We start from the raw sequence: 25832 nt of genomic DNA, 5'->3' as shown, positions 1-25832 counted from the left end.
TGTATATAGGCAGTCGTTAGAGCAGATTATGGGTGCTTGGCATTTGGCCAAGTGAGTTATGACTGTTGGTAGACGAGGTGTGATGCGCCGCGAGTCTAGGTGGTGTATTTTACGAATACGGATGTTGGTGTGATATGTGTGAGCTACGGGACTATGGATGTTATCTTTATAAGTGCTCTAAATTCACTAGACGTCACGACTACTTAGGGGCAAGTGTACCTCGTCGTATCAAGTAATAATCCGGTTAAGACCGGGTATCGAATCCACGGGATTTATAATTACAAGTATTACACTACTCGGTTTCGTAAGTTATTTGAGCGGTGATTACTTTGGGGTAAAGTAAGACACAATTACACGCTATTCCTATAATAGGCGACACAGGTTTGTGTAGCTAAAACTCTATGACGTGGGATGTGTACGATAAGTTATAACTACGATAAATAACGACTCTAAATGTATACGGAAATTGGTTTATTCTTGCAAAGATGACTAAGTATAGTAAGACCGACCCGTGAAGTGCTTAGACTACGTGATTCCTAGTCAAGGCGTGTCTAATACGGGGGAATTAGAAATTAGGGCCCGTAAGTTCCGTGGTTTGTCAATTCCTACGGTTTCCGGAGTGTCACTTCCGGTAAGGCAACACCTATATAATTCCCTAAAGATAGCCCGGATGGCGGCGGTAATCGCGTGCTCCTACACAATAGTCAATTATCAACGTCAAAACAAGCAATAAACATCAACACGTAAAGGGAAATAGAGATTATGAATCATAAATTATAAATATGGAAAGTGTATAGATGAAATACAACCACGCCTAGTACATAGGAAGAGTACAAGCTAATTAGCAAGTAAAAAGGGAGAATCCGCCCTTGGAACTAGCTAACCGGACTCAAGGCCGTCTCCTAGGTCGTGGAGGTGGAACTCTCGAGCTTGGTGATGAATGATGGAGCGGGACTTCGGTGGAACGTCGGAGCAACCGAACAAGCTCTCGAGGGGGAGAGTCTAACTACAACAAACTTGAATCTAAATTACAAGAATGGAAAAGAGTATAGTTTAGCTCTCTAGCATGTAATTGGTGTCCTTTGGAGTTGGAGAGCTACCTATTTATACACATCAAGCAAGGGTAATATGGTAATTTCACAAAGTACAAGCATGGGGCAACATTAATTAGTGCAGAAAAACCCATCATACGCCCCGCGTGGATAGGTGTACGCCCCGCTTGGATGCCCATTCCGCCAGAAATCTCCTGCGTGTGGACCAATTCCTTGTCTATTTGTCCCAAATACGCCCTGCGTAGCTGAGGTACGCCCCGCGTATTTGCGTTTCTGAAGTTTATTGTTGGAATTGGAGTATTTTACGTCGTGCGTAAATGGGTTACGCCCCGCGTAAATGTGTCCCTGATCTTTTTGCATTAAGGAATTATCTTATACGCCCCGCGTACAGAGTGGTACGCCCCGCGTATAGGTGGTTGACCAAGGGGGACAATGCAGTCTGACTTTCAGGATTAGGCCAATTATTGCCGACAAATGTCATACGCCCCGCGTAAAATGTCATACGCCCCGCGTATGCTGAGTCAGTTCCACATGGTGCTTACGGATAAGGCAATTATTTCTGGCACCATGTTTCACACCCCGCGTAAGGGTTTTTACTCCCCGCGTATGAGGTAGATTTTTGCCGATTCCTTGTACCTGAAATACAACACTTTTAAGAGCCGAGTTAGCTTGATGATTTTATTTCCTAAACTAATCAAAACAAGGGAAATTAACTAAAAGTACGAGATTTATTTTTATTCCTTTATTTATTCAAAATACTTTTATTTTTACAATTAAACTTACTTATTCCATCCAAAATTGTCCCGTAAATCACGCTAAAAGATAGGGGTAAAATACCCCTATCAAACCTCCTCGGACTTTAAAGTTTTACTTGTCCTCAAGTAAAAGAAATCGAATGACAAGGGATTGAGAAAATTAAGAAACAAACCGAAGGTTGGTTTTGCTAAGTGCGGGATTTCAAAGTTACGGTTTTGTACAAAGGTTTCGGTAAGTGCCTACGCCGATAATTGAGTACAAAAACTCGTTCAAAACCTCCATGATCAAGACTTAATAGGCAATATTAACGGGGGTTGATTATCTTTTGAGAACCCGATAGTACCTCACCAAGGGATTTCACTCTTACGCTCAATGTTTTTGGTCGGTTCGTATTTTATCGCTCTTCTTTGCACTTACTCGAGACCATGTTGAATCTGCATTGTCATCCGGGTTTTTCCTCCTACATAGTGGTTAGGCAATATTAAAAATGAACCCGGAGGGGGGTTGTAATGTGGGTGGCTTTTTAGTGGTTAGTTCAAAGACACTCAAGTTCGAAAATACCGTTTTGTGGTCGGCCTTAGCAATTTTTACAAAATATATTTCAAAATTGCTCGGGTGGAGCTTGAGAATGCCTTTTTGTCTTTTATTGCATCTTTTGTTTTGATAGAGGCACAAAAACAATATTTTGAAGGCTTTTGATGCTTGTTTGTTAAGGCCGTGACTTTTTGAGTGATTTAGGCGCAAATTGATTTTGTCGGTATTTGAACAAGAGGAAAAAGGGTCAAATGTTAAAAGGGTATTAACAAAAAACTTGGTTAATAGGCTCAAGGGGTTTTTCTAATGGTTAATGAAAAATGAAAAAAATGAATTAGGATAAATTAGCCTAAGTGGGTTCGGTTTATCATCTATTGCCTTTTTACCAAAAATAAGTGTACTTAACCCGGTATTAGATGCAAATTCTATGAGTCGAGTGAAGTCAAAGCTCTCGAAAAATTGTGAAAGAATTAGAGTTCTCGTACGAACTCTTTTAGGCTCAAAAATACCTCACAAAGATTCGGGTTTTAAATTGTGTACTATCGAGTCTTCGCTAGAGTCTCGAACATGCCGTTTTTATTGCCTTTTTAAGGTTCATTATGGAGATGTCAATTGGGTTAAGATTCAATGTCTTAGTTTAGTACTATCCTAATCTTTGTACAAATTCCATGATTTCAAAATCAAGACTAAAATTTCTTAGTTGAATCATTCCTTTATGTTCCGACACTTTTATTTTTGGGTGACAAATAACGGAACTTTAATTAATTTCCGAAGGAGGGGTAGCATGTCGGGAGAATTTAAGGGAACAATAAATTAGTTTAATTATTTTGTTGTTTATTTTATTTTTGTTTTTGTTTTTGGTAGTGCAAAACAAACGTTTAGTGCGGGGTTGCACGTCCCTCCGCGTGATTGAAAATGACGCCTATTCCAAGGGCGTCACAAAAAGAAATGAAAACAAAAACAAAAACAAAAATAAAGGGAAAAAGTAAGAAAAAGAAGACCCACAGGGGTTATAGGTTACGCGGGGCGTGCCCACAGGGGCGCCCCGCGTAACCAAATTATTTGGGGTTATTATGGGGCAGAGACTCAAATACGCGGGGCGCAGGAAGAGACGCCCCGCGTGTTTGAGTTTCTGGATCCTTTATTAATAATAAAAACGAAGAGACGCGGGGCGTGTCATGGGGTACGCCCCGCGTGAGGGTTATTGCAAGCAGTGAAAAGAAGGAACAATCAACACCAAACAGAAGCGAAAAGTACTAATAGATTAAAAATAGAGGATACAAGAAACAACAAAAACTTAAAACAAAGGAAAAGAAAGAAAAAACAAAAAGAAAATGGAGCTACGGTTGAGGTGGGGGCGGATTGCCATGGAGGTTGAAGTACGAAGCGAAGGAGGCGGTGAGGGCGTCGAACCGAGTGTCGAGATGGGCTCGGTCGTCCCGCTATTGTGCCTCAAGGGTATCAAGGCGGGTGTCAAAATGGGCTCGATTACGACGTTGGTTGTCCTCGAGGATATCCAACCGTGCGTAAATGGCATTGAAATCATGAAGTGGTGGGGGACTGAAATTGAGGCCCAAATCGGGGTCCGAATCCCCTCCCACATCGGAGTTAGCAGCCCCCGAGGTTTCACCCGGACCGGAAGCAGGAGTAGTCAATGATCTAAAGGCGTTTTTGTCTATGGGCCGAGGCACAAGACGGGGAAGGTGCTCAATGTTGGCGGAGCCGAGGGTGGAGAGGGCAAAGATGGTGATGAGGTGACCAAACCCGAGCTTAGCCCGTTTTCGGATAGGTGTGGCCCGGAGGTGAAGGGCGACATGGTAGGCAAGGTCGTAAGTGAGCCCATTGGCGCAACAGTAGAGGGCCAACAACTCATGTTTGTTGACCTTGGTGGACTCCGACTTCCCCGTAAAGTAGAAGGAGATGAAGCGGTGGAGTAATTGGAGAATGGGGTCACGAATACTAGCCGGGTGGAGGTTGGAGATGTGGTATTCGGTGGACCCGGTAATTGAGGTCCAAAAGTCGGAGGCGGAGACACCGTCGGGCCAATGGGCGACACATGGCTCCTCTTGGTGGGTGAAGTGATTGCGGAGCCATTGGGTGTCGATGGTGAAAGGACGGTTTTGGAGGCGAAAGTTGAAGAGGGCAGCCCCGGGTACGTTGTTGGAAGTGAGGGTGGTGAAGAACTCAATGACTAAAGATGGATAGACATGGTATTCGGTGCTATACATGTCATATCACCCAAGGGCACGAAGACGGGCTTCAAAAGGCGTGCCCAAATCATGTTGATCGAGCACGCTGCGGGGAATGTAGGGAAGCTCCATGACAGTGGCAGCACAAAGGGCCTCGTACCGGAGGGCTTCCTCCTCGGTGAGAATGTGGAAAGGTGCCCGATAGAGGCGGGTGAGAGGAGGAGCGTCTTCCCGGTTGGGTGACGGTGGTTGTTGTGCTGGTGTGGGCCGGGAAGAACGAGAGGAGCGAGCTCGGCGAGCTTGCATTTGTTGGTCGAGGGGGGTGTTAGTGGCGGCACGTTTGCTTCGGGTCATGGTGAAGAGGAGAAATGGGAAGACTTGAGGAAGGAGTTGGGAATGGGTGGGTAGAAGAGTGAGGAAAGAAGAGGGAGAGGGAGAGGTTATTTATAGGAGAGGGGGGGAATCCAAGAAGAATTCGGATTCCCAGAGGGGTACGCGGGGCGTGAAGGGACCACGCCACGCGTATCCCTCTCCCTGACATTATTTATTTATTTATTTTTTTAGAATTATTGACGACGCGTGACGTAAATGTAGTTACGCCACGCGTAATGACCCTCCTGTTCCTTTTGAGGATGAAAATGGTGGGGACGCGGGGCGTAAATGTGAGGACTCCCTGCGTATAAGACGGAAGATAAAAAATATTTTTTTTTTAGGGGAGAATTTATGGATGTTTAGTGGTTTTAATTGATCTTTATGATTTTTAATTATGATTCTTTTTTTTAAATTTTTTGTTTAAAATGAAGGGTGTAGTTAATGAGAATTTATTGTGGGGGGGAAGTTAAGAATTTGAATTTAGAAGGATGGAAGTTGATTGGATGGAGATGGAGGTGGAGTGTGGAAGTGGAAAAGGGTGTATGGGGAAGGTGAGTGATGCGAAGTTTGAGGGAAGAGGGAGTTGCCATGGGGAGTTGTGATTCACAACTCCCCGAGGACACGCGCGGCGTACCATGTGGTACGCCCCGCGTGCCCCTTATGAGGCATTTATTTCGGAAAAGAAAATGTACGCGAGGCGTAGATGTAGATACGCCGCGCGTAGTATGATTTATTATTAAGAACAACAGCAGAGATACAATTACGCGGGGCGCAATAGTTTGCACGCCCCACGTATTTGTAAAATTTTGGATTATCGTGGGATTTGTTTTTCTTTTGATTTTTATAAAAGAAAATGAAAGAAGGCAATAACAAAGAAAGTAAAAATAAAAATAAAACCAACATAATGTAAAAGAGGAGAAATAACGTTTATGTTGCATATATACAAATATTTCGGAGTATTCAAACCGATGCTACGTTTTAAGTCGACGCAGCTCGACTCTCTCATTTTGGCGGCTTAGTGCAAGGCTTCCGAGCTGGAGCTAGACGGGTCCGAACTCCTATTGTTGAGGAGTGTCACCACGTGCCTGGACTCCCGGTTCTTTCCCCGTGGATTTTGTTCGGTATTTGCCGGGAGGGTTCCTAGTGGCCTTTCTTGTTGTTGACGGTTTAGGTGGGCCACCTGGCGGCTAAGGTCCCTGCAAAATACCTCACTATCGGAAAGACGGGTTAATATATCCTTTAACAAAGACGTGACCGATTGGTCATGCGTATTGTTAGAGGATGGGGCGTTTTGGTTCCCGGGCGTGGTTTGTGGTTGTCCAAGCCCATGTTCCCGAAATTCTTGCTCAAAGCTGGATGGGGGCCTCAACACATTATTATTGTTGCCATAAGATAAGTTCGGGTGTTGATATCGCGGCCTCCATCCGCCATTGTTATTATTGTTGTGGTGGGAGTAGGAGTTTGAGTGAGAATTATACCTTGGGTTACCTCCTACGAAACTTACATTTTCGGTATCGCCGGCGAACGGGCTACCGATTTGACAGTTAAATGCATCATGATCCCCGCCACAATGAGTGCACATCAGGACCTGTACACTTTTGTTGAGGCTAAGTTGGGCGATTAACGAGTCAAGCTTTTTGTTTATCTCTGCCATAGAGCTTTTTGGAGCCTCTTTCTCTATGGCGAATGTCTGGTGCCGCGACGGGCCGACAAGCCGTTCCTCCTGCCATTGCACGCTCTTCCTAGCGAGCTCATGAATGAGCTCATAGGCCTCGCTAGCCGACTTTCGAAACAGATCCCCACCTGCAGCGGAGTCAACAGTTGCACGATTAGTCGGTGTTAGACCATGATAGAAAGTACTTACCAAATCATGCTTTGGGATGTCATGGTGTGGGCAGTTTCGGAGCAACTTCCGAAACCGAGCCCAAGCCGCGTGACGGGCCTCGCATTCCAGCTGCCTAAAAGAGGTGATGTCAGTCCGCAGCTTGACTGTTTTGGACGGTGGGAAGTAGTAAAAGAGGAACTCCTTTTCAAGTTCTTCCCACGATGTGATGGATCCTGCCTCCAAAGAGTGCAGCCACTCCAACGCTTGCCCTGTCAATGAAAAGGGAAACAGTTTTAGTCTTACGGCCTCAACAAGAACACCATTTTGCCGAGAAGTGTCGGCACACATAAGAAATTTGTCTAAATGTTCATTGGGGTTCTCGTGGAGTTCCCCTCCAAATTGACCGCATTGTTGAATGAGTTGGATCATTTCGGTCTTAATCTCATAAGTGTTGGCCGGAATTGTGGGGGCGACAATGCCGTTACGGTTTTGGGGTCGATGTGGTGCAAGGATCTCCATCATCGAACGTGTGTCGTTATCCCCCCGGACATTGTTTTCATGTGGCCTGGGGTTTCCGTTAGGCTGGTTAACTTCAACGTTGGGGTTTGCCATCTTCTCTCTTCGTAACTTATAAAGAGTTCGTTCAATTTCAAGATCAATAGGTATGAGAGAATCACTCTTAGAGCGGGTGTGCATAAAGTAAATAATTAAAGATTTATTAACAAAAGAATAAAGTTAGCCAATGTACATATAAACACTTTATACAAAAATATTGCTCAAACTAACTATGAAACGTTTTTGTCTAATATTGTAGGAAATTATAAATCAACGGCAACGGCGCCAAAAACTTCATGCGCCGCGAGTCTAGGTGGTGTATTTTACGAATACGGATGTTGGTGTGATATGTGTGAGCTACGAGACTATGGATGTTATCTTTATAAGTGCTCTAAATTCACTAGACGTCACGACTACTTAGGGGCAAGTGTACCCCGTCGTATCAAGTAATAATCCGGTTAAGACCGGGTATCAAATCCACGGGATTTATAATTACAAGTATTACACTACTCGGTTTCGTAAGTTATTTGAGCGGTGATTACTTTGGGGTAAAGTAAGACACAATTACACGCTATTCCTATAATAGGCGACACAGGTTTGTGTAGCTAAAACTCTATGACGTGGGATGTGTACGATAAGTTATAACTACGATAAATAACGACTCTAAATGTATACGGAAATTGGTTTATTCTTGCAAAGATGACTAAGTATAGTAAGACCGACCAGTGAAGTGCTTAGACTACGTGATTCCTAGTCAAGGCGTGTCTAATACGAGGGAATTAGAAATTAGGGCCCGTAAGTTCCGTGGTTTGTCAATTCCTACGGTTTCCGGAGTGTCACTTCCGGTAAGGCAACACCTATATAATTCCCTAAAGATAGCCCGGATGGCGGCGGTAATCGCGTGCTCCTACACAATAGTCAATTATCAACGTCAAAACAAGCAATAAACATCAACACGTAAAGGGAAATAGAGATTATGGATCATAAATTATAAATATGGAAAGTGTATAGATGAAATACAACCACGCCTAGTACATAGGAAGAGTACAAGCTAATTAGCAAGTAAAAAGGGAGAATCCGCCCTTGGAACTAGCTAACCGGACTCAAGGCCGTCTCCTAGGTCGTGGAGGTGGAACTCTCGAGCTTGGTGATGAATGATGGAGCGGGACTTCGGTGGAACGTCGGAGCAACCGAACAAGCTCTCGAGGGGGAGAGTCTAACTACAACAAACTTGAATCTAAATTACAAGAATGGAAAAGAGTCTAGTTTAGCTCTCTAGCATGTAATTGGTGTCCTTTGGAGTTGGAGAGCTACCTATTTATACACATCAAGCAAGGGTAATATGGTAATTTCACAAAGTACAAGCATGGGGCAACATTAATTAGTGCAGAAAAACCCATCATACGCCCCGTGTGGATAGGTGTACGCCCCGCGTGGATGCCCATTCCGCCAGAAATCTCCTACGTGTGGACCAATTCCTTGTCTATTTGTCCCAAATACGCCCTGCGTAGCTGAGGTACGCCCCGCGTATTTGCGTTTCTGAAGTTTATTGTTGGAATTGGAGTATTTTACGCCGTGCGTAAATGGGTTACGCCCCGCGTAAATGTGTCCCTGATCTTTTTGCATTAAGGAATTGTCTTATACGCCCCGCGTATAGAGTGGTACACCCCGCGTATAGGTGGTTGACCAAGGGGGACAATGCAGTCTGACTTTCAGGATTAGGGCAATTATTGCCGACAAATGTCATACGCCCCGCGTAAAATGTCATACGCCCTGCGTATGCTGAGTCAGTTCCACATGGTGCTTACGGATAAGGCAATTATTTCTGGCACCATGTTTCACGCCCCGCGTAAGGGTTTTTACGCCCCGCGTATGAGGTAGATTTTTGCCGATTCCTTGTACCTGAAATACAACACTTTTAAGAGCCGAGTTAGCTTGATGATTTGATTTCCTAAACTAATCAAAACAAGGGAAATTAACTAAAAGTACGAGATTTATTTTTATTCCTTTATTTATTCAAAATACTTTTATTTTTACAATTAAACTTACTTATTCCATCCAAAATCGTCGGACACGCGTCGGCTGCCGCTAGGCGCTCGCACCACGTCGCTGAGCACTCGCGAGCCGTCCACTTGACGACCGCGACTCACATTAACTTTTCTTTTCTTATTATATATTTTTGTTTTACAACTTCCAAAATCAACCGCTTCGACCGTCTTGTTTACAGGTTTTCGTCACAGGTCCTCCGACTCGGTGTCTACAGTTGCCCCTACTTTCCTATTTTGACAGTGATGTGTGTGTTTTGAAAACGTTTTTTGCTAACCCAACACATGTAATGTAAAACATATAAAAGTAAGAGACACGTAAAGAGTAGGAGGAAGAATACCTGACCTTTGCGCTGCGTGTTCCGGCGTCGTTCTCGACTCTTTCCGTCCTTGCCTTTGAATCGACTGCCGGCGGATGTTCTTCTGACGGACCCTAGCCTAAGTTGACTGCGGGTAAAAATGGCTCAAAAGCAACCTCGGTGCACGACCGCGAGTAAAATGGCTCAAAAGCGACCCCGACCTACGACCGGGGGGGGGGGGGGGAGGGGAAATGGCTCAAAAGCAACCCCGGTCTACGACCGTGGGTAAAATAGCTCAAAAGCAACCCCGATCTACGACCGGGGGTAAAAATGGCTCAAAAGCAACCCTAGTCTATGACTGTGGGTAAAATGGCTCAAAAGCGACCCCGGTTTACGACCGTGGGTGAAATGGCTCAAAAGCGACCCTAGTCTACGACTGTGGGTAAAGTTGCTCTTTCTAGCTACCCTAGTTTCCAAATCAACCGCAGGTAAAATTGCTCTTTCCAGCTACCCTAGTTTCTAAATCAACCGCAGGTAAAATTTCTCTTTCCAGCTACCCTAGTTTCTAAATCAACCGCAGGTAAAATTGCTCTTTCCAACTACCCTAGTCTCTAAATCAACCGCAGGTAAAATTACTCTTTCCAGCTACCCTAGTCTTTATCTCGACCGCAGGTAAAGTTGCTTTTTCTAGCGACCCTAATCTTTATCTGGACCGCAGGTAAAGTTGCTTTTTCTAGCGACCCTAGTCTTTATCTCGACCGCAGGTACTCTTTCGTTTTGCATATCTCAAAATCCATCGTTCTACCCTAATCTCTACATCGATCGCAGGCGTTTTCTTGTATTGTAGATCTCCAAATCGAACATTCGACCCTAATCTACACATCGATCGCATGCGTCCTTTCGTTTGTATATCTCCAAACCAACTGTTCGACCCTAATCTATACATCGATTGCGGGCGTCCTCTTGTTTTGCATATCTCTAAATCAACCGTTCAACCCTAATATATACATCGATCGCGGGCGTCCTCTCATTTTGCATATCTCAAAATTCATCGTTCTACCCCAATATCTACATCGATCGCAGGCGTTTTCTTGTATCGTAGATCTCCAAATCGAACATTCGACCCTAATCTATACATCGATCACAGGCGTCCTTTCGTTTGCACATCTCCAAATCAACCGATCGACCCTAATCTCTACATCGATTGCAGGCATCCTTTGTTGATGATAGCTGGGCTTTATCACTCGTCCGAGAGTTTTTGACCGCAGTCGCTTTGATATTTGGGCTTTATCACTCGTCCGAGAGTTTTTGACCGCAGTCGCTTTGATATTTGGGCTTTATCACTCGTCCGAGAGTTTTTGACCGCAGTCGCTTTGATATTTGGGCTTTATCACTCGTCCGAGAGTTTGTGACCGCAGTCGCTTTGATATTCGGGCTTTATCACTCGTCCGAGAGTTTGTGACCGCAGTCGCTTTGATATTCGGGCTTTATCACTCGTCCGAGAGTTTGTGACCGCAGTCGCTTTGATATTCGGGCTTTATCACTCGTCCGAGAGTTTGTGACCGCAGTCGTTTCTTTTTACCAGGATTGTCTGCGTTTGACCGGAGTTGATGATGCCGTAGACCGAAGTCCGTAGCAGGGCCTGTGCCTATTGATGATGCCGTAGACCGCAGTCCGTAGCGGGGCCTGTGCCCGTTGGCGATGCCATAGACCGCAGTCCGTAGCGGGGCCTGTGCCCATTGATCGAATTTTAATTTACCTATCGGAGCCTGCCTAAACTCGCACGGATTTCTTGGAGCTATCCGAGTATTTCTGCATGCGGCTCGACGCCCATCACCTGGTGAATATTTTTATGGGATGACCTAGTGTAGTGATATGTATGCACATGATTATGAATGAATATTTTTCTCTCTTTTTCTCTTCTTTTTTTTTTTTTTACATTGCTTCCCTCCTATTTTCTTTATAGGGAGACCTCCATTCTATTGACCGAAGATTACAGGAGAACGTGGCGGTTGGGCAAGGGGAGTGGCTACTGGATGCTGACGCTCAGATCGGACGTCGTTGTCGGGATAGGGAGGATGAGTGCTCCAACTGGGAGGAGCGAGGCTGAGCAGCCGAGGAGAGGAGCCATGTGGATATAGAAGCCCAGCGAGCTGCTGCGGGGAGTTTGCGGATTGCGGTGGAGAGCCGCCGAGTTGCCAGGGAGCGGGAACCTTACTTTGGAGGCTTTGATTCGTTTGAGGGCTTTTGGGACTTTGGGATTCCTTCTCATTGATAGTCCCGTCATTTATTTTGGTTTACAACTCTATTAGTACTACCGTGATGTACGGCGGGTATATGTAAAAAAGATATTTGGGTAGGCTTTTTATTTGGTGGTGGGGAAAAGAAATGTATAACTCATGACTTACCATACCATGCATTCAATCGATCATAATAATTCCAATCATTCTCTTCAAATATATTCATGCCTTTATTTATTTACAAACAATAGAAATACTTAGCCGCTTATACATTATTTTTATAATTGCTCAAGATATAACTACTGTTACCAGGACCCGCCTTTTTTCGGTTTTCAGATCCCAGCGATTTTTCAACTCTCCTTTTATTATCCCGGAATTTTCAAATGAGCGTCCTTTCGGGTTTTCACCCATTGGGATGTCTCTTATTGTTGCATAGGTCGCCCTTTGCGGGTTTTCGACCTATCGGGAATTTTTATTTCTTTTTTTTTTTTTTTTTACGAAAAGTATTTCTTAAGCCTATCCAGATTGGTAGGTTCGGAGAACTCCATGCCGTCCATAGTAGCAAGCTTCACCGCCCCCTTGCTCAGGATCTTCTTCACGTAGAACAATCCTTCCCAGTTCGGCCCAAACTTGCCCCTAGGGTTAGTGTGCGTCACACGGATCTGTTTTAGCACCATATCCCCTTCTTTGATAGGGCTGGCCTTGACCTTTTTGTTGAAGGCTCGGGCCATCCTTCGCTGATATAACTGCACATGGTAAAGGGAATCTCGTCCACCAATGCTAACTGTTCATACCGCTTCTTCACCCATTCCGTCTAGGGAATCTCTGCTTCTACTGCGATTCTCAACGATCGCTTTTCAACCTTAATTGGGAACGGCCTCTACCCCATATACCAAAGAGAACGGTGTTGCCCCAGTAGACGTTCTAACCGTCGTGCGATAAGCCCATAAAGCGAGCGGAAGTTGCTCGTTCCAATTCCGATGCGACTCCACTGTCTTTACGAGAGTCCTCTTAAGGTTCTTATTGGCGACTTCTACTGCCCCATTAGCTTGCAGACAGTATGGAGAAGATCTATGATGCTCGATATTGTACTCCTGGGAAAGACTTCTTACTTCTCCTTGAAACTGGACCCTATTGCCCGTGATCATGTGATGAGGCACCCCGAACCTGGTGATTAGATGCTTTTCAATAAACTTCCTCGTCTGCTTTGATCCCAGCTTACTAAACGATTCTGCCTCTACCCACTTGGTACGGTAATTAATGGCAACTGCGATGAACTTGTGTCCATTAGATGCATTAAGCCTCACCTCGCTAACGATATCGATGCCCCAAGCTGCAAACGGCCAAACGGGTGCCAACATGTGTAGTTCCATAGCTGGCAGGTGATTATAATCGCCGTGGATTTGACAATCGTGGCATTTCTCCACACATTCATTGCAATCTCTTTCCATGGTGAGCCAATAGAAACCTTGCCTTACGATTTTCTTTGCTAGCACTGCTCCTCCCATGCGGGCTCCACAAATTCTGGAGTGCACTGACTCCATCGCTTCACGGGCTTCTCCCTCGTCTAAACATCTCAATTGTAACCCATCGGTGTGCCTTTTGTAGAGTAAATCATTGTGGATGACGAATTGCTGAGCTAACCTTCCGATTACGGCCTGATCCCTAAGTTCTGATTCTGCCGGATAAGTTCCACTTTTCATGAAGTTCACGATGTCGAAATACCAAGGCTTTTCATCCACTCCTAACAACATTACATCTTCATAGCATGATTTGTGGGACCTCCTCAACACTAGAGGCTTTGAGGCAAGGTTCCGAGGATTATCCCATTTCTACGCCAAAGTGGCTAAAGCATCCGCCGCTTGGTTCGGCGCTCAAGGAATATGATAAAAGCGGCACTCGCTGAACCTCTGTACCAACCCCTCTAGCTGGTCTAGGTACGGGCGCAACCTTTCTTCCTTTACTTCCCAATTTCCCTGTGCTTGTTCGATAATCAGCTCGGAGTCGCTCTAGACTTCAACATACAATGCTCCGAACACTGCTAACGATTCTAACCCGTAGATGCACGCTTCATACTCGGCCATATTATCGGTGAGAGGGAAGGATAACTTCTTTGCCATTGGGACCCTTTCTCCTTCTGGTGAGATAAGTAACACTCCTACCCTTGCTCCATTTAAATTAACTGCGACGTCGAAGAACATTTTCCACGGTATAACCTCTATGGCGCTCAAATGCCCGTCGGGGAAATCATAGTTCGTCTCCTCTTCTTCCGCACTTAGGGGCTGATTGGCCAGAAATTCTGCTACGGCTCTCCCCTTGATAACCTTTTTCATTACATATTCGATGTCAAATTCGGACAAGAGCAACAACTATCGGGCTAGCTTCTCTGTTAGAGACGGAGTTCGGTACAGATACTTCACGGGATCCATCCGAGAAATAATGATCACTTTGTAAGATTGAAAATAGTGTCGTAGCTTCTTTGTTAGCCATACTACTGCCACGTACGTCTTTTCAATTATGTTATACTTAAGCTCGTATTCCAGGAACTTCTTACTCAGATAATACACTGCGTGCTCCACACCGGTGTCCCCTTCTTGGGCCAGCATTGCCCCAATAGATCGCTCCTCGATTGCTACATACAGGAGAAGCGGTTTTCCAAGTTTAGGCGGTCTTAAAATCGGTGGATTAGACAGATAGTTCCGGACACTCTCCAATGCTTGTTGGCACTTATCATTTCAAACCGTTGGTTGGTCTTTCCGTAGCAACTTAAAGATCGGCTCGCAGATCGCAGTGAGTCGTGCTATGAACCGACTGATATACTGAACCTGCCCCAGAAATCCTCTTACTCCTTTCTCATTCTTGGGTGATGGCATTTCCTGTAGGGCCTTTACCTTGTCGGGATCCACCTCAATCCCCTTGTTACTGATCACATAGCCTAAGATCTTCCTCGATAAAACACCAAAGAAGCACTTCTTCGGGTTCAGCCTTAGCTTGAACTCTACAATTCGGGCCAAGAACTTCTCAAGTGCAGCGAAATGCCCCTCTCTCGTCTCCGACTTGACCATCATGTCGTCCACATAAACTTCTACCTCTTTGTGTATCATATCATGGAACAGTGCCGTAGCCATTCGTTGATAAGTTGCCCCGACATTCTTTAAACCAAACGGCATTACCCTATAGCAGTACGTTCCCCACTCAGTTGTGAATGAGGCCTTTGCTTTGTGCTTTTCTGCCATCTGAACTTGCATGTAGCCCATGAAGCCGTCCACATTGGTGTGCAAGACGCTCGACACTGCACTGTCGATTAACACATCGATGTGAGGCAATGCGAATTCATCTTTGGGGCACGCCTTGTTAAGATCTCTATAATCGACGCACATTCTCACTTTGCCGTCTTTCTTCGCGATTGGCACTACATTTGCAACCCAAGGGGGATAGTCGATTACTTCGATAAACCCTGCTTCTAACCGTTTCTTCACTTCCTCTCTGATCTTATCCGCCCATTTCGGCCTCGTGCGTCGAAGTTTCTGTTTTACGGGCTTAGCATCGGGGTATGTTGGAATACAGTGAGTTACGATTGATTGATCGATTCCTGGCATGTCTTCGTACGTCCAAGCAAACACTGTTTCGTATTTTTTTTTTGATTATTCTCTCAAATTCTTTTCTCTCTTCAATAGTTAATTCTTGAGCAATTTGTATAAGCTTAGGATTTTCATCCGTGCCAAGATTTAAAGTTGACATTTCTATTGCATTGATTTCAAATGTATGCATGTTATATGAATGAGAATGCATGGAATGATCAGAATCAACATTAAGCAAGTAAGCAAAATCAGAATTCATTTCATTGATAGTATTGGTGAGTACATCATCAGATTCAAACAAAGCGGTAATCTAGTTGTCATCAACAGGGTTCTCGGGTTTCTCATAAGTCTTGGAGGTACTGGGTTCATCCACCGCTCCCACAGTGGCCTCAATAGTGATCACCTGCTCCTCGGCATTAAGATCTAACATCATGATCTCCTCGATGAAACAGCTTGCTTCTCCTTTGCCCCAGTCGGTAACATCATTGAAGATCTCAAAACCTGGCAGACTCTTTGCTTCGGTGCGAGCAGCTATTTCCAGCTCATCATCGGACTCATCCCAGATGTTGATCGGAACTCTCTGATTGATACCCTCCTCGTCGGAGGAACTTCCCTAAACATCCACGACCATCAGATCCATTACATGAGGGACGTTCGGATTTACGTAGGAAGGGTCCGACGATCCATACCGAGCCCAGCCTATCAGTTCTTCATAGTCCCTGAGAAACACTCCATTCATTCTCCTAGCGACGAGTGGAATAGCACCCCTTCGGATACACATGAGTTGCTCCTGATCGCTCAAGGTGACCCGACATGAGGCATACTTGAACCTCCATCTCCTAGCATAATCCACGAATGCTTCCTCGGGAAATTGCTTGATCCTTTCTAAATCTTCCAACGACCCAGTCCACAGGATGTACATCTCATATCTCTACACGAAAGCCTCCATGAGGGACCCCCGGTCCTCTTTCGCTTTTGCCGAGAGCATTCGGTGCCACATCAAAGCTTCTCCTACGAGTGTCTTTGGAAAATGCTGAACCAACTCACTTCGATAGAGTCCTGCGTCAAACATGTAGGCACGGAAACAGTTTATGTGGTCGATGGGGTTCTCACCTCCTTTGTACTTAGCCATGGTTAACACCGCCTCAGGTGCCTCCTCATCAGGTAACATCGGCACTTCCTCTGGGTATCCCCCTATGGTGTACTTCTTGATGAATCTCTTAGTCATTTCAGCCCAATTCACTTTATCGTTCATCGGAAGAGACATATACCACACTAGTGACTCTCCTGCCAACGAGTTGCAAAACAAACTCGTGATTTCGTCCTCTTTGAAGCCCAAAGGACCCATAGCGGATAGGTAAAAATGCAAGTGTTCCATGGGGTCCTTGCCTTCATTATACTTGCTGACAGTCGGAAACAGACATTTGATAGGCCCAATTTGCATCGCGCTATGTTCCCCCACCTGTGTTTGGGCTTTTCGATACTTCACCAAAAACAAGCTTGACATCAGTGACCAATCATGCTTAGTCGAGTCAGGTAGCGATTGAAACCACTTCAAAGGTTCGCCCACCAGCGAGAGATAGAACCATGGAGCGACTTTTTCCACTTTGTATGGCTCCCCAAACATAGCGCACACGTATCCATACAAATGGGCTTCGGGGTCTTCTACCCCACTAAACAGTTTCAACACAGGCATGATCCTCCGAGATGATACTTCCTCGGTTTTCTCAGTTTTAGTTCCATCCTCCATGAGTTCTTCTGTTGGCTCTTCCTCCAAAACAGACACGTATAAACCGTTTCCCACATTACTTTTCTCATAGGAGTCCAACAGCTCCTCCTTAAACTTGCAGAATGACTCCACCACAAAGCTCTCTTCTAACCCAGATCCAATTGCGCTCACCCTATGACTAGGCGATGGATTGCACCTAAGGGGAGGGTTTGCTGACGTTGGGTCGACTATTTTCTTTTTCTCAATCAGATCTTGGATCTCATGCTTTAGCCTCTCACAATTTTCAATGGTGTGCCCGTAGTTACCATGGAACTCGCAATACCCCCTGGTTATCATCCGTGGTGTGGGTCCTGTCTTGTTCCTAGGAGTAAGGGCTTTCAACAATTCCTTTTTCTGCAATCGTTCGAAAACTTTCGCATAGGTCAGATCAAATTGGGCGAACTGCCTTTTCCCGATAGCGTTAAGTTCAAGCACTTTCACTGCGGTAGGTTCTATATTAGTACTTGGCCCTCCGGCACTATACCCCGACTTCGTCCAGTTAGTACAAGCTCTCTTCGGCTCCCCATCCCCCTCAACTGTCAAAGCGTAGCCATACATCTGATTAAAATCGGTGAAAGGCATGCACCGCAACTCATTCTTAACATACGGCAAAGTGTTGTTGATTACCACCCGGATCTGATCCTGCTCCGACGGCTTTTGTTTCATAACTGCTGCTTTAGCTCTCCACCTACTCACAAAGTCGGACACAGACTCCCCAGCCTGCTGCTTGGTGCTCTCTAGCTCCCTCAAACAAATCTCAAACATAGTGTTGAAGCTATATTGGGTGATGAATGTCTTTGCCAGTTCTTTCCAATCTCTCTTCGTTCCCAACGGCAATGCATGAAACCACACAAGGGCAACCCCTTCCAGATAGGCGCTGAACAACCCTAGGATTTGTTCCTCCGTCAGAATTATGTGTTTCATTGCTGCCACATATTGGTTCACATGGGCGGTAGGATCCCCAGTTCCATCGAACTTCTTCATGTCCGGGAGTTGGAATTTCAAAGGCAAAGCAGTCGTCGATAAGCAGTTCTTCAAGTTATAAAAATCCTGACTCCCGGGGCCTACCTCGCGTAGATCATGTACTTTTTGAGTGATGTGCTGCTTCCATTCCTCTTCCCTTTTCTTTCTCTTCCCCAAACTGCTTGTTACGTAATCCTGATAGTTATCTCCAAAACGGGGACCCATGCTCACAATGTTCTCGGCTGGTTTACTGCCACTCTCGTTACTCTTAATTGCAAGCTCGTCCAGCTGGACTAAAATTGCGGTTAACTGATCGTTGAGGTTGTTTACCACTCTTTCTAATCCTGATATTCTCTCATCTGGCGTAGACATACTGATCGAAGACTGAGCTGATTCGGACAACGATGATTCGGACGTCACAACTGCTGATTCAGAACTGTCAACCCGTAGCTTATCAGACTGCCTGGCTAGTCGGTTACTCTCGCGAAACCACAACCGCTTAATGATGAAGTCTGCGCGGACGATTATCCATTAGTATGTATGCATGATTTTATATGCATGATTCGTGGTGTGTGCGTTTATTTATTTACGGATATATAAGATAAGAAGAACAAACATCAGTCTAATTACACGTATCACAACATCTCTCTTCCATCCTTATTCCTCCACACACTCGATGGTCCAAGCCTCTTTCCTAGGATTTTGGTTTGGGGCTCACATTACGGTCCAGGGGACGCGTGATGCCGTCGATTATTGCGGAAAAGTAAATCATCCATCAGACAATACAGTTCGTTTTTGACGTATCAACGTTCAGTGACTAAGATATCGACCAAGCGGATTGTCCTTTCGGGATAACTCGTCTTTTGTCATTTTGCGAGATGCATTAGTTCGGGTTTTGATTCCCTTTGAGTGCATCTCGATTTTTTAGACGTGGTACGAGTTATTCTTTCAGTCCAATCGTTCGTTATTGATAATGACTCGTTCCCTTTTATTCGCGCGGGTTCGTGTCTCGATTTTTGGATTACGACGGGATCTTTTGGATCTATCGAGAGACGTAACCACGTGTTCATTTAGTGATGAAAGCACTTTTTATTTTAAGGAACGGACTCATCGCGTAACGTGTTTGTTTTTAGCATTAAGAATCTGTTTGCTCATTTTGGCTACGTAAAAAGACGACGAGTCTTATTCGAGCGCACGGTAGTCTTTCGGCTAGCAACAACTCTTTATTCCTTCCAATCTATGGGATATATCACCTTAGCGTGGTTATAGAAAATCAACGTTTCGTTGAATCGCATGCTTATTCGAAGCAGGGATATTACCGTTCTTTTTTATTTAGGCACGAGTTTAAGCAAACGTGCATATCGAGCCATATTTCTTGTAGTTTTGGTAACGGTCGAAATGATCGAGTCATTAGTCAAACCCACAGTCTCGTCCATATGGCGTAATTATGTGGTTTAGCTTAATTTGGCTTTGTGATTTTAAACGGAATACATACTGGTTCGAGACACGTATTCAACGATATTGGTTCATTTTCTTTAACTACCCTCGGGATGGATATACATCGTAGATACAGAATGACTTTGGTCGTTTGTCTATTTTTGCTTTTCTTTTATTTTATTAGTCACTTTTGCGGACACGTCCATTTCTCTTAAGAACGACACAAGGCATAACGTAAGAGCTCGTCTTTTATTCGGAAGGGACGGGCCACGTTTGCGAAACTCTTTACGTTACAACGGGGTCATTCGAAACAGAAACGTTCTTTGTTTTCATTTCGTCATAATCACGTTTCATCCCAACCTATTTAAAGAATGTGAATAACAGCTACCTGTTAATATAGTCTTTCGAATCGAGATATAACTATCCTCAATACCAAACTGATTCATACTAATACGTGCTTACGTCATAACGCATTTCCTGAACATGTGCCTTCTTCGGGACACGGAAAGGGACCAGGCGGGTCGCACAAGTTCATTCATACGAGATGACTAAGTCGTCTTTAGTTCGAATCGTTTCGATGTTTTGGGGTAGTTTGTATATCGGTTTAAGAGTATATATTAACGCATCGTTTCATTTTCTTTACATATTTTAGGATTAGACACGTATCATGGCAATTTGAAAACACGAACTGATTCATTTATCACATCAAAAATAGTAACGGGTAATCCTATGGCAACTTCTAAGGCTACTATATGCTGACACGGCTGATCGCGGGACCTCACATGACCGCACAAATTCGCCCCTAACGAATGGATGGGGACCCTTTGGCGCCTTACTGTAAGGGGGAACTTACACTAGCCTCTTTCGAGCGACGAATGGACTCTCGCTAGAGGTTTCGCGGAAATTACCCAAAAGGTTTGCAATAATGCTTATGAATGCATACGAAAAGAAATAATACGATCCGTCCCCGTTAAGGGCTTAATACACGCCTTCTGGAATCAAATTTCTCGCTTCCCCAGCAGAGTTGCCACTTGTTAGACGAGGTGCCGCGGCCTAATCTCCCGGGCGGACCGGGGGGTGGACACCTCATGGCGACGTAAGCGGTGATTGGCGCCGAAAGCAACCAATCGTGGAATCAAGCTGCTCGGCAGGACCGGAGCTCGGAGTATGGAAGAGTCGCCACCCACGAATGGGAAAATGAACACCGATCCCTTGCGGGAGACCGGTGAGGGTTCGGGAAACTTAGGTACGAGCCGAGAAGGCTAGCTCCTTTCCGGAGAAAGGTTACTAGGCACCCCGACATCGCCCGGTTATGAACCACCGGCCTCCTACTCAGCGTGTTAGGCGATAACGGACTAATCCCATATTTCTTTAAGTTTAAAATTCATTTGAAACCTTTTCTTTCTCGTTTTGAAAACCGTTTTGAGCATATACTATTAAAAGCCATCTTGGTAAAGAATCACTCATTTACATCAGTTCAAAATACATAGGAGAGAGAGGGGGGAGAAGAAAGAATTGATTTGTTTACAATGTGATTTATGCTTCGTATTACACACTAACTCTAAACTAAACTCTCTTCCCAAAAATGAGTTTATTTACATGATTCGTACCTTAATCGCCGTTGGAACGATTTAGGTACGTTTCAAAAGCCCCGTTAATGACGTTTACTTGAATCGCCGTTGGAACGACTCGAGCGTTTTGAAAGCATTTGAGCAAACATTTTTAATCTAAAAGCGTGATTAGGCATACAAGTCAATTTATTTTGTACAAAACTCATTTAGTTAGGAAAACGGTTCAAAACTCGATTAATTACCATTAAAAGCGATTTTAATTACAAGGTTCGCTTAATCCGTCGTTGGAACGAATTAAGGTTTTAAAACGCGATATTTTAGAAACGGTTTAAAGTGATAAGAAAACCTTTTATTTACACCTTAAGAACATCTAAAAAAGCTTTAATTTAAACCAACCAATTGAACTCTTTTTTTTGTGATTTATTTTCCTTTTTTTTCACTCAATTTACCTTACTTGAACATAATAACAACAAATGATAAATTGAATCTCAAATTCCACCCATCAAAACATTTTCCCAAATAATATATATATAAGAAATTTGAAAGGAAAAGAAGAAAAGTATATATATACATATTTTTGATAGAAATGATACTATACATATATATTTAAAAGATAAACAATAAAGACTTTGATTAATAGATAAAAATGATAATAATATCCACAAATAATGAGAAATTAGCTTTTGACCCCAAAATTACGGAGATAAATGTGTATGGAAAATAACCCTTAATAACCCCAAAATGCCCCAAATATGTCTAGTTTAAATAAATAAAAAGGAAAAACCTATATATATACATATACTTATATTAAATCAAACTAATGAAAAATAATATATAAACACATTAAATAACTATATGTACAAAGTATTTAAAAATAGCTTGAAAGTATATGTTACATAAATATACATATATATATAAAGGACCAAAGGCCTAAAAGTTGAGAAAGAGGGACCAAAACAGCATTTTTTACATTTCAGCAGCTTTACCGACGGAAAATCCGCCGGTAAACAGCCTTTAGTGACAGAAAACGGAAAATTACAGAACTGCTCCAACTATTTCCAGATTTATTCAAAAGCTTTAAATTAAATCTATTCTATCGTTTTGGACCTCCGAACTACCGAGAACGGATCATAGTCTATAACGGAGGTTCCTAAACGATGTTTTTTATTTAAAACGTTATTTAGAAAAATTTTGAAAACTTATAATTACAACGTCTTTATTAATCCCGAACTACATTTGAATCGGATCACAGTTCGTATTGGGATATTAAAACGAGGTTTTTATTTTAAAACAAAACCGAACGTTTATCTAATACGAGACGGAAATTAAATAAATACGAAAAATTAAATAAAACGTGATAAATAAATAAATAACTAAATAAATAAAATTATGACATGAAAATAAATAAATAAAGGAAATAAATTAAATAAAATAAAACGAGTCTAGTCCTCGGATAATACCTCAAGTTCGGTATTGACGGTCGAAGTCGGTTGATTCCACAAATCGTGATTTTCCGGTTTTTTTGTGTTTTTCGTCTTTTTTAGTAAAAATTTAACTTTTGGGAAATTCGGACTTTTTGAGAAAAAAAATATTTTTCTAAAAAAAAATCACTTTCTCTCTCTAAAAATGTCTAGAGTGAGAAAGTCTCCAAAAATCCCTCACTTCATGCATTGGGATCCGTGCCTTAAATAGGCAACGGATCCCGGAGCTTCGGGCGACGCCCAAATAAAATTGGGCGTCGCCCAAAGCCGGTTGGGCGAACGCCCAACCTAGTTGGGCGGACGCCTAACATTAGTTGGGCGAACGCCCAACATGGTTAGGCGAACGCCCAATCGGGCGTGCGCCTCGCGCTGTCGGGCGCGCGCGTCCCACGGTCGTCGAGCGCGCGCTCCGTGCTGCCAGGCATGCGCGCCCAACGGACGTCGAGCGTGCGCCCCACGCTTCCAGGCGTGCGTCCAACTGTCGTCGGACACGCGTCGGCTGCCACTAGGCGCTCGCACCACGTCACTGAGCACTCGCGAGCCGTCCACTTGACGACCGCGACTCACATTAACTTTTCTTTTCTTATTATATATTTTTGTTTTACAACTTCCAGAATCAACCGCTTCGACTGTCTTGTTTACAGGTTTTCATCACAGGTCCTCCGACTCGGTGTCTACAACTGTATTTCGAAGTATTTTAGTACTATTATGACTGAATTTGGTATTTTGATATTTTCGTTTTTTTTGTGGTACGCTTTATTATTATTGCAAATTAAAAAATACATTACCATGACATAAACTGAAAAAAATACATTACCACGACATAAACTGAAAAAAATACATTACAACGACATAAACTGAAAAAAATACATTACAACGACATAAACTGAAAACAAATACATTACAACGACATAAACTGAAAAAAAATACATTACCACGACATAAAATATTACATTAGTCACTATCGTCTTCGTACTCGTCAATGTTTGGTGAAGATGTCGCTTCTACACCTGACTGTATTGCAAGGTATATCTATTTCTCCTCTGCAATATTCGTCTCATATTCCACAGGAAAAATGTTCCATGGAGCATTTCCTCTATTTGTTGGCCAAGCTCGTCCTGGAAGGTAATCGTTCTTTGAAGCGCTGATACTCTGTAGTACTTGAACCTCTAATTTATAGCGATCCCAATTTTGCACGATCGAGTAAGGATAAGTTCGATGAACCTCATGAGAAATTTCAGACTCTGTCCATCTTAAAAAGATGATGGAGTTGAAATTTTTTCTAGGGATAATTCCCCTCTGATTATCACGCAATAGTCTGGCGAACATAGCTTTCCAGTCATCAATAGGCATAAACCATTTCAGAAATGTTTGAATATGACTAGGAATATTTCCTTCATTCAAACTGTTCAACCATTCCTCTAGAGCGAATTCAAATGGCATGTAATGCATATAACATAAGAACCATACCATGTGTAGTGAGTATATTGGAAACTCACCAGCAGACGGAAGCTTGAAGCAAAACATAAATGGAGTTTCAGGATGGAACATTGCTGGACTAACAAATGTCTCTCCATATACACGGATTGCATATTATTGGTAATCAAGCATCTTCGTCGTGCAATCAGACTTACTCAAAATTGACATTATGCTTTTCTCGGGAGGAAAATTAGGGAACACATTGGTAAAATCAGATGAAGCCATTGATAGTTGAGAGTTTTCGTTGAAATGAATTTAAAGAGTGAATGTGGATAACTGAAGTAGAAAAATTGTTTAATTTTATAGATGGAAAATATAGCCGTTGGAATATATCCGTTTGAATATGGCCGTTGGACCGAACCTGTTCGAATATATGGCCGTTGGAATATGGCCGTTGGAACATTACAGAACCATACAGAAACACACAAAATTCATCAGAATTCACCTGTAACATTACAGAACCATACAGAAACACACAGAATTCACCTGTAACATTACAGAACCATACAGAATTCATCAGAATTCACTTGTAACATTACAGAACCATACAGAACCACACAAAATTCACATGTAACATTACAGAACCACACAGAATTCATCAGAATTCACCTGTAACATTATAGAACCACACATAATTCATCAGAATTCACCTGTAATATTACAGAACCATACAAAACCACACAGAATTCATCAAAATTCACCTGTAACATTACAGAAACATACAATACCAAATACTAATATCCCCTAAGTTTGGCCAATCTGGTCCACTGTGCCACCCTATCTTGATAGAAGCGCTCCCATTCTACAACACTTTGACTTCGGTGCAGAAACCACCAGTGTATTTTAGGGGCACCGGAAAGTTAGGCGATAAATTTAAACGTATGTAGTGATGACAATGATTCCCTAAATGAGCTATACAAATCTCACGTGCTGGTCTGGTAGCAGTGGATGCGACATACAATGGTAAGATAGTACCACACAACGCTAATGTGTTCCCACCCGAGAAGCCAAATAACATGACAGCAGCATTGTACATTGTAGCAACCGACCACAAGTCATCCCAAACGACCATCCAATAATCCGGCGTACAACCTGCACCGTCCCAACTTACCCTACGAATAGCTGCATCAATAGTATCAACAAACACTCTTTCATACAGAGAACGGTTAGCAATTACTTCATTTCAAATGTGATGCCTAACTGTCTGCCACGCTTCTTCACTACCAAAAATGTAAGTTGCTACCGTACGGAAACCACAATTTCCATCACCTACAACGTCGTAGTATGATTCGACATATGGTTTAATTATGCCAACTATTTTATCGGAATGTACGAAGTCAGAACCATAATACGTTTTTCCATCTGCATTCATGTATATTAGTGTAAATGAACTATATATTGCAAAACATTTATAAAAAAAAGTTAGGTTTATCAGATAAACATTACCTGATGAGGCACCATTATGTACCGAGGATGAAGAGCTAATTCTGCCACTTCTACCACGACTCCTAGATGAACTAGTAGAACGAGCCCGTCCACGACGAGTTTCATTGTATTCCCAAGAACTCGGCATATGTTTTGTGGATTTGCTCACCTTAGGTCGCCCTCGCACGTGAATTTTGACATCGGGTTCGGTGTACTGAGCTTGATCAGGGTGTAGTTGATCATGGATAAGCATTGAAATA

This window comes from Euphorbia lathyris, chromosome 1, assembly GCF_963576675.1.
Source record: "Euphorbia lathyris chromosome 1, ddEupLath1.1, whole genome shotgun sequence".
NCBI classification, from domain to species: Eukaryota; Viridiplantae; Streptophyta; class Magnoliopsida; order Malpighiales; family Euphorbiaceae; genus Euphorbia; species Euphorbia lathyris.
Note: the sequence above shows the minus strand (reverse complement) of the source record.